The sequence below is a fragment of the Notamacropus eugenii genome, chromosome 2, assembly GCF_028372415.1.
Source record: "Notamacropus eugenii isolate mMacEug1 chromosome 2, mMacEug1.pri_v2, whole genome shotgun sequence".
NCBI classification, from domain to species: domain Eukaryota; kingdom Metazoa; phylum Chordata; class Mammalia; order Diprotodontia; family Macropodidae; genus Notamacropus; species Notamacropus eugenii.
This window is the reverse complement of record NC_092873.1, coordinates 500095313-500111409: the sequence shown is the minus strand read 5'-3', so window position 1 is coordinate 500111409 and position 16097 is coordinate 500095313. Positions and strand designations below refer to the sequence as shown.

The window sequence follows — 16097 nt, the reverse complement described above, 5'->3', positions numbered from 1 at the left end:
AGACCCAGACACTATCTCTCTCTAGCCCCATCCTGGCATGGTCATTCCCACCTCATCCATTCCTGTGAATATCACTTTACCCTTTGGTGGCAATGAGGAGAGGGTCCAGGAGGCAGACTTCCACTCACTCTCCAAACTTCCTTCTACCATAAAATGGACATAGGAAGAGCTGGGAGAGTAGCTCTTCCTATGTCCAGTGTGGTCTGGATTCACTTTTTCATCCTTCTTTGAGGGGAACTATCACAATGTGCACAAATAAAAGCTCTTTTAGTCATCCTGAATCCCTTGTTAGTACTCCCAGCAAGTAAGAGAAAGCTATTTCTCTCTCTACCTCAGTGATTCCTAATCTTTTGTATGTTATGGTTCCCTTTGACAGTCTGGTAAAAATCTAGGGATTCCTCAGACTAATACTTTTAAATGCAAAAATATGCATATATGTGTATACATTAAATTAAAAAAAAAGCAAACTCTATCTTTTATGCTGTTTGAGTGACCTGAGGCAAGTCATATTACTTCCCTAGATCTCACTTTTCTCATGTGTAAAATGAGAGGGTTCAACAATATGGCTTTTGATGTCCCTCATATTTCTGAGAGTCTGTGATATTGGACAGGGATATATAAATATAAATTGGAATGGGCATATATATACCTTTACACATATTCACATGCATACATACATAAAACATGTATGTAAATAAGTTGGCATATTTAAGAAGATTTTGCTGTTGTTCAGTCATTTTGGACTCTTCAAAACCCCAATTTGGGGATTTTTTAGGAAAAATATTATAGTGGTTTGTCATCTCCTTCTCCATCTCCTTTTACAGATGAAGAAAATGAGGCAAACAGGGTGAAGTGAGTTCACCAGAGTCTCACAGCTAGAAGAGCCTGAGGCCAGATGTGACCTCAGAAAGATGAGGGTAAATGGGAGCAGATGAAAGGTGTTGAAGTCTTAACCTTTCTTTAATGCCAGCAGTCAGGGTCACTCCACTGACCTAGTGGAGTGACCTGGGTCATCTACCTGAAGGATTTGCAATGTGAGACCCTGGGCTCTTTATTTATCCTGGAAGGTATAAAGGATGTTTAGGTGGCTTTTGAGGTTCTCAATAGAAAACGCTTCTGTTGAAGCCCTCACATCTGGGGAATATTTAGGCACCTTCCTCATTTCTCAAACATTATACCCACACATGTGCTTTAGTCTCCAGTTCTAGACTCAGGCAGTTAGAAACAGCAAGAGTTTCCATAAAAGCATTTTGAAAAGACGTAGAAGGAAGAGAGGAGATGAGAAGGATGAGAAAGTAAGGGAAGAGATGAGAGAAAGAGGAGACTTGTGAGCGCATTATGAGCAGATTGGCTTGAAGTCTCCTGAAAAAGGTAATGGTTATTTCCAAAGTTTCTCTTCCTTTCCTTGCCTCATTTCCCAGGACCTTGGAAGTTTGTCTCAGAATTAAAACCTGGTGAAAAGGGACAAGGGGGCAGGTTGAATCATACACATTTGTTTGGCATTGATTCATCCAAACAGCTTTCTCTGGTCTTAGCTACTTCGTAAAAGGTCTGACACTGGCCCCTGGCTTTGTGTTCTGGAGACACTGCAACTCATCCCCCTTAAGGCAGAGGGAACTGTTGAAGGGGCAGGTCCATTCCACTGGTGCCATGTCTCAGAAGACAGAGTAAGACAAGCTTAAAGGGAAAAGAATGTAGCCATGATAGGGAGACCTGGCTTCTGACCCTAGACCTATTCCTTCTAGTTGCGTGATCTAGGCTAAATCCTTTTACCTCTGTGAGCTACAGTTTTCTCATCAGCAAAAGTAGAGATGAAATGATATGGGTGTAAAGGCACAGGAAACAACCACATGGTGTTTGGGGGTCTCCTACAGATGTGGAATCAATGATTCTCAGTCTAGTGGAGGAGTAACCACACTGGAACTGGATTTCAAGCATGCAGGGCCTGGTCCTCTGTCACCTAAGCAAACTTAGTGGCAGAGGCATTTGTTCTTACTGAGAGAAGATTGAATCTATGAAGTTTGCAAAGGCCCCTGAGTCTGCCTCAGCCTGGAATTGTACTGCTCAGTAACAGGGCAGTGTGAGTTCTCAGAATACTTGGGTGTGTGGGAGAGGGGGAAGAAAAGGAGCTGCCATTTTCAGCCTAGAGACGGGTACAGAGGGAGTGCAACACATTCTCTTTAGCACCAGTGCTGAATGAACCTCTCTGAGGATGGCACTGTTCCTTCCTAGTTGGATCCTGGGCCATGAGTTGCAGGACCTGCCCTTGCTCTGGGTTCCCTTGGACTCTGTGTGCTCACTAACAGTCAGGAGGGTGCTAGGAGAATGTTGGGAGGATTGCCAGATCTCAGCCCCACATAAAGCTTGGATTTTACATTGAGAAATTGCTGGTAGAGTACGAGTTGTTGTTGAGTCCAAACCAGTACTCTGTCCACTATGCCACCTATTACACCAAATAAAATTAGAAACTGGTTTTATAAAAACCCAGTGAAATATATACAGTTAGCTATTCTGATGAAAAAGGAGAAAAAAAAAATTGTATAAAAAGTGGTAAAGGAAAACTCACAATAATTCTAGAAGAGAAAAACAAAAATTGTAAGTAAAAATAATGCTGAGTTATAGCTAGCAAAACTGAAAACTTAGAGGGAAGAGATGGATACTTACAAAAATATAAAATACCATAATGAAAAAAAAGAGGGGGCGGAGCCAAGATGGCAGAGAAGAAAGACGCACATACGCTACCTCTGAACCCACTGCCCATAAAATACCTGTAAAAAAAAAGGACCACCAGTGAATTCTGGAGCAGGAGAAGCCACAGAACGGAGCAGACGAGATTTCTGCTCCAGAGAGCCTGAAAACCTCTCGCAAAAAAGTCCCTCGTGCCCCGGACCTGGAGCAGAGCCCAACCCTGCCTCGGAGGCACAGCGCTGAAAGGAGCAGATCCGAGCAGGCTTCAGGGACAGAATTTCCAGCAGCCGCGCAGGTCCCTCCACCCAGAGGTGACAAGGGTCAGTGAGAGGGTCTCTTTGGCGGGTCGAGAGGGGAGTGGTGTGCCCCCATAACCCAGGCCCCCTCGGGAGGCATCAGTGGAGGCTGGAGCAGACCGGGGCTCCCCAAGCAGGCAGGAGCCTGGATCCATTGTTGAAGGTCTCTGCATAAACCCCCTGAGGGAACGGAGACCGTGACGCAGCCCTGCCCTCACCTGAGCAACTGAACTTAATCTCACACTGAACAGCAGCCCTGCCCCCGCCCAAAGCCCTGAGGCTGGGAAGCAGCATTTGAATCTCAGACCCCAAGTGCTGGCTGGGTGGATCTGGAGGCAAGGTGGGGGTGGAGAGGACACTCAGAAATCAAGTGACTGACTGGGAAAATGCCCAGAAAAGGGAAAAAAAATAAGACTAAAGAAGGTTACTTTCTTGGTGAACAGGCATTTCCTCCCTTCCTTTCTTATGAGGAAGAACAATGCTTATCATCAGAAAAAAACGCAGAAGTCAAGGCTTCTGTATCCCAGCCCACCAAATGGGCTCAGGCCGTGGAAGAGCTCAAAAAGGATTTTGAAAATCAAGTTAGAGAGGTGAAGGAAAAACTGGGAAGAGAATTGAGTGACGTGCAAGCAAAGCATGAAAAACAAGTAAACACCCTGCTAAAGGAGACCCAAAAAAATGCTGAAGAAAATAACTACTTGAAAAATAGGCTAACTCAATTGGCAAAAGAGGTTCAAAAAGTCAATGAGGAGAAGAATGCTTTCAAAAGCAGAATTAGCCACATGGAAAAGGAGATTCAAAAGCTCACTGAAGAAAATAGTTCTTTCAAAATTAGAATGGAACAGATAGAGTCCAATGACTTTATGAGAAACCAAGAAATCACAAAACAAAACCGAAAGAATGAAAAAATGGAAGATAATGTGAAATATCTCATTGGAAAAACAACTGACCTGGAGAATAGATCCAGGAGAGGCAATTTAAAAATTATGGGACTACCTGAAAGCCATGATCAAAAAAAGAGCCTAGACATTATCTTTCATGAAATTATCAAGGAAAACTGCCCTGATATTCTAGAACCAGAGGGCAAAATAAGTATTCAAGGAATCCACAGATCACTGCCTGAAAGAGATCCAAAAAGAGAAACTCCTAGGAACATTGTGGCCAAATACCAGAGTTCCCAGGTCAAGGAGAAAATATTGCAAGCAGCTAGAAAGAAACAATTCAAGTATTGTGGAGACACAATCAGGATAACACAAGATCTAGCAGCTTCCACATTAAGGGATCGAAGGGCGTGGAATAGGACATTCCAGAAGTCAAAGAAACTAGGACTAAAACCAAGAATCACCTACCCAGCAAAACTGAGTATAATACTTCAGGGGAAAAATTGGTCTTTCAATGAAATAGAGGACTTTCTAGCATTCTTGATGAAAAGACCAGAGATGAAAAGAAAATTTGACTTTCAAACACAAGAATGAAGAGAAGCATGAAAAAGTAAATAGCAAAGAGAAGTCATAAGGGACTTTACTAAAGTTGAACTGTTTATATTCCTACATGGAAAGACAATATTTGTAACTCTTGAAACTATTCAGTATCTGGGTACTGGGTGGGATTACACACAGACACACATGCACACACACATGCACACACACATAGAGACAGTGCACAGAGTGAATTGAAGAGGATGGGATCATATCTTAAAAAAATGAAATCAAGCAGTGAGAGAGAAATATATTGGGAGGAGAAAGGGAGAAATGGAATGGGGCAAATTATCTCTCATAAAAGAGGCAAGCAAAAGACTTATTAGTGGAGGGATGAAGAGGGGAGGTGAGAGAAAAACATGAAGTTTACTCTCATCACATTTGACTAAAGGAAGGAATAAAATGCACACTCATTTTGGTATGAAAACCTATCTTACAATACAGGAAAGTGGGGGATAAAGGGATAAGCAGGGTGGGGGGGATGATGGAAGGGAGGGCATGGGGAGGAGGGAGCAATTTGAGGTCAACACTCATGGGGAGGGACAGGATCAAAGAGAGAACAGAAGTAATGGGGAGACAGGATAGGATGAAGGGAAATATAATTAGTTCTTACACAACACTACTATTATGGAAGTCATTTGCAAAACTACACAGATTTGGCCTATATTGAATTGCTTGCCCTCCAAAGCGAAGGAGAGGGGAGGGAGGGAGGGAGGGCAGATTGGCAGACAGGGGCAATTAGAACGCTCAGTGTTTTGGGGTGGGGGGAAGGGGACAAAAGGGGAGACAATTTGGAACCCAAAATTTTGTGAAAATGAATGTTAAAAGTTAAAAAAATAAATTAATTTTTAAAAAAAGAAGAAACTGTTTATATAACCTATAATCAGAAAAAAAAATTATCAAAGAAATAAAAATCAAGGAACAGTTTATTTACACATGAATTCTATGAAAAATTCAAAGAATAATTAATTCTGATGCCACTTAAACTGTTTTTAGAACCAAGAAGGCCCTTCTGTAATCTCTTTGCACAATATTATTTTGTATGACATTATTGGTTCTATATGTGGGAACTCCACTACCATGAACAGTTAGTTCCCTTTCTCAGTCCCCATGAATTCATGACTCAGAAAAGGATAGGGGTGACAGAGCTGCTATTTATACCTGTCCACATTAGAATTCCCTGGTATTGATCTGGTGGTGTCTTGTATTTGTCTCAGACCCCTTCTTGCCCTGGGACACAGTCTTTCTCTGGGGTCTGGAGTTCCCATAACCCTCTCTCATTCTGTGCTAGGCTGGTCAAATGACTCACTGAGATATTTTTTCTGAATTTCCCCACAAGGGGGATTGGTCTGGTACATTTTCTAGATCTGTTTGGAGGAGTCTGTGGAGGGACCTCACCTCACTGCTTCCTATCACTCTATCACCTTAGTTGTACCTGTGACCTTGGGAGTTTTGCATCTTACTTGGGATAAAAATCTTGCATTTACTTTGTTTCCACTACATCCTTAAGATAAGGGGCTATCTTTGGTTTTCTACTTGCATCCTCAGTGCTTAGCACTTAGTAGGCACTTAATGCTTCATTCATTCAAAGACTACAGAGAGTACCAGAGAGATAAGGCCTGAGAAAAGGTCATTGGATTTGTTGAATGTGAGATCATTGGCCATTTTGGAGAGAACAGTTTTAGCTGAATGATGAGGCCAGAAGCCAGGACACAGAGAGTTAAGATGAGAGTGAGAGGAAAGGAAATGGAGGCATTGCTGCTGGAAGTCCTTCTCAGATCTTGTGCAGCACACAACCCTGCCTTCATGGTACAGTCTGTTGGCTTGTATGGCTGTGTGTCATGGTCAAGGAAGCTTCTGTAGCCTGACCAACACTGGCTGGCTCTCAAGGCTTAAGCAAACTTGGAATCAGGATCTCCATGGCACTGAAAGGAGGGGAGGGGAAATGGGTGTGGTGTTGCATTTTGTGATGAGATCCAACAATGAGGGCCATGGGGGAGGGGTGCTGAGTGAGGTAAGGATAGGGGTCAGTTCATGGATTTTTGTTTTGTGTGTTTTTACCTTTTTCTGGTTTCTAGGTGTCCTAGACCATGTAGAATGTAGAAGTTGCTTTATTTTTGATGCATAGTTTCTGTTCTGGAGCAGTTTCAGAGATTGTGTGGCGATCAGAAAAAATGTTTATTCCTCTCCATGGTTTGCCATCTAACCTTGTAATTTCCTTCAAGACCTAGTTGATTAAGAATTTTTTCCTGTCCACAGTTGTGAAAAATAGAACTCTCAGTTTACTATAATTTCTTTTATGGTATCACTTTAAGTATATTTAGATCATGGGAACATTTTGAAATGGTTGTAGTATGTAGAATCGATTCAGACTTGTCTCCATGCATCATCACCAAAGGATCTAGTTTTCACTGGAGATTTTGTCGAATAACAAATTCTTTTCCCATTATTTCCTCCCTTTTTATATAGATTCATCATTCAGAGACTTCACAGGTCATCTAGTCCAAGTCTCTCAGAAGATTCAGAAGCAGCACACTTAGGTGACTCTTGTAAAGTCTCAGAGAGAGCTGATGGCAGAGCCCAGGCTTGGATTCAGGTCCTCTGCGTCCAAACCCAGTGCTGTTTACATTGCTGCCCCTCACCTAGTGGACTTATTTATCCTAAAGGCACCTGGGTAGCACAGTGAGTGAGAGTCCTGGCCTTGGAGTGTGGAAGAACTGATTGTACTTCAGTGTTACCAGCTTTGTGACTCTGGGCAAGTCACTTTTTCTCCTCCTGGGTTTCCTCCTCTGTAAAAGAGGTTCAATAATTGCACCTACCTCTCAGGCTTCTTGTGAGGAACAAATGATAGAACACATGTCCTACATTTTGTAAACCTTGAAGGGCTATGTAAGTGCTAGCTGTTGTCATTATACCACTGAGATATACACATATATATTTAGTTCTAAATCATTTACTCCCTTTAATTACTTACTTGTGTAATTTTTAAAGCAGCTGTGTGACTTAATGATTGTCTAGAGTCCTCAGCTTGGAAACAGAAAGATCTGAGTTCAAATCCTGCTTCAGACACTCAGACACTCTTCCGGGCTTCTATTGATCCTCTATCTACAGGCTTCTGAAGACAGTCTAACCTTTTTTTTATAACATTGAATTGTGAGGAAACAAAGTTTCCCCCTTTTCCTCATCTGTTTTAAATTATCTTTAACAGTAACTTAATATATTGTCTCTTCTAGACAAAATCTTGTCTTCTAAAGGAGATCAAGGATATTTATTGAGCACTTGCAGTGTGCAGAGGTTTCTGACATCTAGTATTATCCCTGTGTACAATTAGGTTGCAACTTATTGTGTGACTCAGGGCAGGTCATATAAGCTACCTCAACCTCAATTTCTTCATCTGTACAATGGGGATAATAAGAATATATTGTTCACAGGGATGTTGTGAGGGTCAAATGAGACAACCTACATAAAATGTTTTGCAATTATATATCAGTGTTAGCTATGATGAAGAAGAAGGCGTATATTTGAGATCCTGAGGGTCCCTTTTTCATTTCCTAAGGTCAAGTTTTATTTAGGGTCATGTTTTCTCCTGGAGGAAAATTATCTTTCTTCCCACTATTTTCTCTCATTAATTTTTGGTAGGTATTGGTTCATTGGAATTTATTTTATTACTCCTATTTGTATAATTTTACATATTGCTGTTGTTTTAGGTCTACATTTTCTGTAGATCCACATTTTCTCATTGGATGGCCAGTTTGCCTTAATTTTGCCAGTAGCAAAGCAGGGGTGAGTCTAGAGGAGCCTTGTGCCATCATTTGTTAGACTTGAGTGTGACCACCAGAAGTACCCCAGGGCTGTTGATTTGAACCCTTACAAAGGATGCTGGTGTGGGAATGTGTAGTTGCTATGTGGAGACACCAATGCAAGGTCTTGACATACAGCAAGAAGCATTAGGGGTGTCAGGTAGAGTTTTCTGGAAAGAAAACAATGCCCCTGGGGCCCTATGAGAGCTTCCTGACAGCAGGCAACTTCATCAGATTCCCAGAAAGAAATCCAGGGAGCAGAAAGCAGGCTGCTGTGACTGATGACACCCTGCTGTAATTTCTGGGGACTATGTGTTTCTCTTTGGGAGAGTAAGTTGTGGAAGCTTATGGAAGGTTAGCTCAGGGCCAGCCTAGCTAAGATGATCTTGTTACCTAGGTTGATGAGGTGATAAGTTGAGGCCCTTCTCTCACTGATAATGTTTAGTGCTAGAAGAAGGCAATATGACTTGAGGTGATGTGAATGCTCCTAGTCCTTGGTGGGGTTCCCTTGAAAGGGAGGCCTGCTTGACCATCCAGTTACCCTGAGTGCTTTCTCTTTTCATGGGGAGCTTTGGTAGAAATGGAGTCCCACCAGGGAGGGATACTGATTTGGCAAGAGATGGAGATATATTATTGCATATTGTACTGCACATGTTCCCAAATAGATCAGTGATTTGAACTGTTTTAAAAATTGCACCATAAAAGAATTAATAGTTGGTAAAAATTTTATCCTGGGACATTATTACACCAATGAAACCTTAAGTCTTTACCAAAAAAACAATCCAAATAATCCTTGGTGGATGTCATCCCTTTTCAGATAAGGAACCAGGACCCCAAATTCTTACCTCATGACAGGTTTCCAGAGCCAGCCACTCTGTGGCTGCTAAGACAATGCCTGAAACTCTAGCAACCCTCAGTCACTGCTGGTAAGGGTTCTGGGCTGGGAAACCAGACCTCAAGGCCAGAGCTCCAGTTGAACCCAAACTTTATGGAACTATTTGAGCCACAAAGAACTTTAGAAGCTTTTATGGGAACCAGGAAATGAGGTCAAGAGTGTGGACAGTCACATTCTCTGCTTTCCAGGGTCACTAGGGATACTTATTTCCTGGTTTGTTAATTATTTCCTTGGGTTTCTGGTCCAGTGTCAACGCCTTACTCCTGAGACCATCTCAGAACTTGGACCAATATAGCCTTCACTGTGCTTAACCTGGAGGACAGGCTGCCCCGTGTATCTGCCCTGACTTCCTAAGATATATTGCCTATTAGATAATGTGGAGCAGTGCAAGGAGACTTTCCCCATTTCTCTTGGATTAGAAAAAACTAGCAACTGGATATTCCGGTTTAGGAGAGAACAAGGAAAAGTGACAAGATATGCCATCCCCTAACATGAGATTTGTTGAGGCAATGGGGCAAGTTGGCTATAGGGCTGGACCTGGAGTCAGGACGAACTGGGCACACATCCTGTCAACCACACATTCCAGCTGGGTCACCATGGACCCAATGTCTCTGCACCTCAAGTTCCTCATCTGTGCAATGGGCACAATAGCAAAGTGTCTACTTCACTAGGTTGTTGTGTGGTTTAAAGGAGAATTTTTTCTAAAGCTCTTAGTGAACTTTAAAGGGTAATTCAGACACCAGCTAATTTCATTCCTCTTTCTGCTTTCCCTACTCATTCTTTTAAGGTTCAGCTTGGACTGCTCCTAATGCTCAATCTACTCTTTGCCTCATGAATCACTGTCTTATGGTTGTTGTAGTGAGCACTGGCTGGAAATAGATGGTCCACTGGAGAAGGAAATGGCAAACCAGTCTAGTATCTTTGGTGAGAAAACCCTATGGACAAGTAATCTACGGGAACATGAAGAGTCAGACACAAATGAATGACTCAGCAACAACAACAACTATTGCTCTACCAGCAATTTCCCCATGAATAATCCAACCTTTCCTTGGAGCCGAGTCCTGGCAGTCCTCCCAGTACTCTCCTGAATAGCACAGAGTCCACAAAGCCCAAGGGAACCCAGAACCAGGGCCATCCCTGCTGCCCATGCCACAGGCTCCACCTAGCAAGGAGCAGGGCCATTCTCAGAGAGTCTCAGCTAACAGTGGGGTTAAAGAAGATATGTTGCCTTCCCTATGTATCTATCTCCAAACTGTCAGCAGCAGCCCCCACTAGAGTATTCTGGGAATTCACACTGCCCTGTTCCTGAGCAGTACAATTCTAGGCTGAGGTCGACTCAGGGACATTTGCAAACTTTCTAGATTCTGTCTTCTCCCAGCAAGAACAAATGCCCCTGCCACTAAGATTGTTTAGGTGATAGAGGAACAGGCCTTGCATGCTTGAAATCCAGTTCCAGTGTGGTTACTCCTCCACTAGACTGAGAATCATTGATTCCACGTCTGTAGGAGACCTCAAAAAATTCATGTAGTGGCATCCCCTGCCTGTACACACATTATTTCATCTCTACTTTTGCTGGTGAGAAAACTGTGGCTCACAGAGGTAAAAGGATTTTAGCCCGGATCTCACCATTATGAGGAATAGGGCTAGACCTGGCCCGAAACGAGGTCTCCCATATCATGGCTACACTCTTTTTTCTTTAAGCTTGTCTTACTCTGTCTTCTAAAGAATGACAGTAGTAGAATGGGCTTGTCACCCTCAGCAGTGCCCACTGCCTTAATGGGGATGAATTTCTGTGTCTCCAGAACACAAAGCCAGAGGCCACTGTCAGACTTTTGAGTAAGTAGCTAAGGCCAGAGGAAGCTGTTTGGATAAATCAATGCCAAGCAAATACGTGTTATTTAAACTGCCTCCTTGTCCCTTCTCACCAGGTTTTAATTCTGAGACAAACTTTCAAGGTCCAGAGAAAAGATGCAAGGAAGTGAGAGAAAACCTTTTTTTTTTTTTAAATTTCAAATTTATTTATTTATTTTTAGTTTTCCACATTCATTTGCACAGGAATTTGAATTCCAAATTTTCTCCCCATCTATCCCCTCCCCCCATCCCAAAGCACCATGAATTCTGATTACCCCTTCCCCAATCTGCCCTCCCTTCTATCACACCCCATCCCTTCCCTTATCTCCATTTTCTCTCTTTTCTTGTAGGTCAAGATTGATTTATATACCCCCTTACCTGTATTATTTCCCAGTTGCATGCAAAAACAATTCTCAATATTCCTTATTTAAACTTTGAGTTCTAACTTCTTTCCCTTCTTCCCTCCCCACTCATCCCTACTGAGAAGGCAAGCAATTCAATACAGGCAATACATGTGTAGTTATGCAAAAGACTTCCATAATAGTCATGTTGTGAAAGACTAACTATATTTCCCTCCATCCTATCCCACACCCCATTTATTCTGTTTTCTCTTTAGACCTTGTCTTTTGCCTAAAGTGTTTACTTCTAATTACTCCCTCCTCCCATTTACCTTCCCTCCTATCATCCCCCCACCCCACTTGTCCCTTTCTTCCCTACTTTCCCATTGTGTAAAATAGATTTTCATACCAAATTGAGTGTGCATATTATTCCCTCCCTTTTCCCTCCATTGAAAAAACTTTTTCTTGCCTGTTTTATGAGAGATAATTTGCTCCATTCCATTTCTCCCTTTCTCCTCCCAATACATTCCTCCCTCACTCCTTAATTTTATTTTTATTTTGTATATAATCCCTTCCTATTCAACTCACCCTGTGCCCTCTGTGTGTATATATATTACATATATAATATATGTATATATACACACATATATGCATATATTCATAATCCCTGCAACTACCCAAATACTGAGGAAAGTTTCAAGAGTTACCAATATTATCTTTCCATGTAGGAATGTAAACAGTTCCACTTTAATAAGTTCCTTATCGTTTCTCTTACCTATTTACCTTTTCATGCTTCTCTTGATTCTTGTGTTTGAAAGTCAAATTTTCTATTCAGCTTTGTTCTTTTCATCAAGAATTCTTGAAAGTCCTCTATTTCATTGAATGACCATTTTTTCCCTAGAAGTGTTATTATTCAGTTTTGCTGGGTAGGTCATTCTTGGCTTTAATCCTAGTTCCTTTGACTTCTGGAATGTCATATTCCAAACCCTGTGATCCCTTAATGTAATAGCTGTTAGACCTTGTGTTATCCTGACTGTATTTCCACAATTCTCAAATTGTTTATTTGCAATATTTTCTCCTTCATCTGGGAACTCTGGAATTTGGCTACAATATTTCTTGGAGTTTTTCTTTTCAGATCTCTTTCAGGAGGTGATTGGTGGATTCTTTCAATATTTATTTTGCCCTCTGGTTCTAGAATATCAGGGCAGTTTTCCTTGATAATTTCGTGAATGATGATGTTTAGGCTCTTTTTTTGATCATGGCTTCCAGGTAGTCCCATAATTTTTAAATTCTCCCTCACCCCGGGTCTATTTTCAGGTCAGAGAGAGAAGAATGGAAAAATGGAAGATAATGTGAAATATCTCACTGGAAAAACAACAGACCTGGAAAATAGATCCAGGAGAGACAATTTAAAAATTATGGGACTGCCTGAAAGCCATGATCAAAAAAAGAGCCTAGACATCATCTTTCATGAAATTATCAAGGAAAACTGCCCTGAGATTCTAGAACCAGACGGCAAAATAAGTATTCAAGGAATCCACACATCACCACCTGAAAGAGATCCAAAAAGAGAAACTCCTAGGAACATTGTGGCCAAATTCCAGAGTTCCCAGGTCAAGGAGAAAATATTGCAAGCAGCTAGAAAGAAACAATTCAAGTATTGTGGAAATACAATCAGGATAACACAAGATCTAGCAGCTTCTACATTAAGGGATCGAAGGGCATGGAATAGGATATTCCAGTAGTCAAAGGAACTAGGACTAAAACCAAGAATCACCTACCCAGCAAAACTGAGTATAATACTTCAGGGGAAAAATTGGTCTTTCAATGAAATAGAGGATTTTCAAGCATTCTTGATGAAAAGACCAGAGCTGATAAGAAAATTTGACTTCCAAACACAAGAATGAAGAGAACCATGAAAAGGTGAACAGCAAGGAGAAGTCATAAGGGACTTACTAGAGTTGAACTGTTTGCATTCCTACATGAAAAGACAATATTTGTAACTCTTGAAACTTTTCAGTATCTGGGTACTGGGTGGGATTACACACACACACATGCACATACACATAGAGACAGCGTGCACAGAGTGAATTGAAGAGGATGTGATCATATCTTACAAAAATGAAATCAAGCAATGAGAGAGAAATATATTGGGAGGAGAAAGGGAGAAATGGAATGGGGCAAATTATTTCTCATAAAAGAGGCAAGCAAAAGACTTATTAGTGGAGGGATAAAGAGGGGAGGTGAGAGAAAAACATGAAGTTTACTCTCATCACATTCGACTAAAGGAAGGAATAAAATGCACTCTCATTTTGGTATGAAAACCTATCTTACAATACAGGAAAGTGGGGGATAAGAGGATAAGCAGGGTGGGGGGGATGATAGAAGGGAGGGCATGGGGAGGAGAGTGCAATTTGAGGTCGACACTCATGGGGAGGGACAGGATCAAAAGAGAATAGAAGTAATGGGGGACAGGATAGGATGGAGGGAAATATAGTTAGTCCTGAACAACACAACTATTATGGAAGTCATTTGCAAAACTACACAGATTTGGCCTATATTGAATTCCTTGCCTTCCAAAGGGAAGGGGTGGAGAGGGAGGGAGGTAAAGAAGTTGGAACTCAAAGTGTTAGGATCAACCGTCGAGTAATGTTCTTGCCACTAGGAAATAAGAAATACAGGTAAATGGGTATAGAAAGCTATCTGGCCCTACAGGACAAAATATGGAGACAAGGGCAGAGAGGGATGACAGAAGAGAGAGCAGATTGGTCATAGGGGCAATTAGAATGCTTGGTGTTTGGGGGGGGAGGGGATAAAAGGGGAGAAAATTTGTAACCCAAAATTTTGTGAAAATGAATGTTAAAAGTTAAATAAAAAAAAAATTAAAAAAAAAAAAAGAATCCTTTTAGTTAATGTTCCTATTCCTGAAGAGAAACAAATAGAATTTAAGAGCATGGAACCAAAAGGGACCACTCAGAATTCTGGGAATACTGTTCACCTGATCCAAGTAAGATCTCCTGAGTCTCTAAATGACCTATAGAATGTTTGTCCAAGGCTATGGCCAGGAGTGAAAAGGGCTGGAGGAAGTGCCAGAGTGGCAGCTTCTGCCACCAGCTGCGTGGCACAGAGGGTTAGAGTAGGATGTGAGGAGGTAGCAGAAGGCAGTCAGCTGAGAAGTCAAGTCAGAAGTACACAGGTTGAACATCCACACCAGCATCTCTAAAAGCTAATCGAGACTGTGGCCTCTGGCAGAAGCAGCTGGTTTGGAACGGATTACAGGCTAGATGTCAGCCCCTTGTGCCTGCCTTCTCCTTCGGGAAGAGGAACTGAGTGTTCTAAATCCAGGGGCAACTGTCTCTGAAGTTGGCTAAAAAATTTTCATAGAAGTACAAGGGATAGAAGTAAAGATTATCTGACACATGAAGAATAAGTCAAATATAAACTCCAATGCAATTAAGTTCTACAATATTACCTATTAACGATCATTTACATAGCACTTGGAAGTCTGCAAAGCACTTTACTCACCCCACCCCAGTGAAGTAGGTCATGAAATGATTTGCCCATCTTATATACGAGGAAACTAAGACATGGAGGGATTATGAGATTATTACCCTCATTCAGAGTTATACAGTCACCGTACAGTGTCTGGTTCAGCTCTCAGAACAAGAGAAGAAAGAAAAAAGCAAAGGAATCAGCACCAGAGGTGAGAGAAGAGATATCTAAAGAAAAGAATGTACATAATTAGTTCACTGAAGAAACAGAAGAGCCCCAAGGATGGAAAAAAAACACACAGCCTTAGTCATAAAGTTTATTAGAATGCTCACATAAATCACAGTTGTCCTATTCCTAAAGGGCATCTTGAGTTTTCTTCTAAGATAAAACTATGTTATTGTGGCATAGGTCAGAGGGTATGAGGCCTCCATATGGGAAGACCTGGATTCAAATCCTACCTATATTACTTGCTCCCTCTGAGAATATTGGCAAGGATCTTATGACTCAGTTTCTTCATCTGTAAAATGTTGATAAGACCAGTAGTACCTGTCTCATAGGATTGTAGTTGAGTTCTAATGGAATAAAGTATGTAAAATGCTTTGCAAATTTTAAAGTGGTGTATGGATATATAAATAAATATTTATACATGGAATTTACATATTTTTACATAAGGTATGTAAATGGTACACATATTCTATCATAGGCTCTATGTTATATGAATATTACATAATGTACGAATTATATCACACATATGCACATCGATGCACAATTTTATAATTTACCACATATATGCAGTATATACAGCACATATAACTTGTACAAGTGCATATTATTATAAACGTACTTATTATACATGTAAGATACATACACAACATTACATGCATGTCTATATCTCAGATATTATTAAGGCAAAGTAGAAGAAGCCTCCCTTTGGTCTTTCAGACTGCCTGAAGGGGTCTAAAGCAGAGGTCAGAATGAGACTTTGACTTTCCAGGTCTGTCCCTGCTTGTTAAAGAGAAGTCACCAAAATGAAAAATGTGTATGTTAAATGTGTTAAAGGGCTAACCCATGTATACCATGCTGGTATGCTTACTGACCTCATGTGCCTGATTTTTTTCTTGGCAGCTTATTCATCCGATAGGACTTGCCAGTGCAATACAGGCCCACAATAGCCACCACCACCATCAATTCGGTTATTGAACAAAGAATGTCCAGTGATTTCTGGTTCACTATCAGTTCTGCTTTGTCATTCTCAATTA

At 41.2% G+C, this 16097-nt stretch overlaps 1 protein-coding gene across 6 annotated transcripts in view; it reads left to right on the top strand.

Annotated features, from left to right (window-relative positions):
• LOC140529956 (guanylate-binding protein 7-like) overlaps positions 1 to 16097 on the top strand; it is a 433747-nt gene that overhangs the window by 258375 nt on the left and 159275 nt on the right. The gene's annotated exons all lie outside the window — the stretch shown is intronic.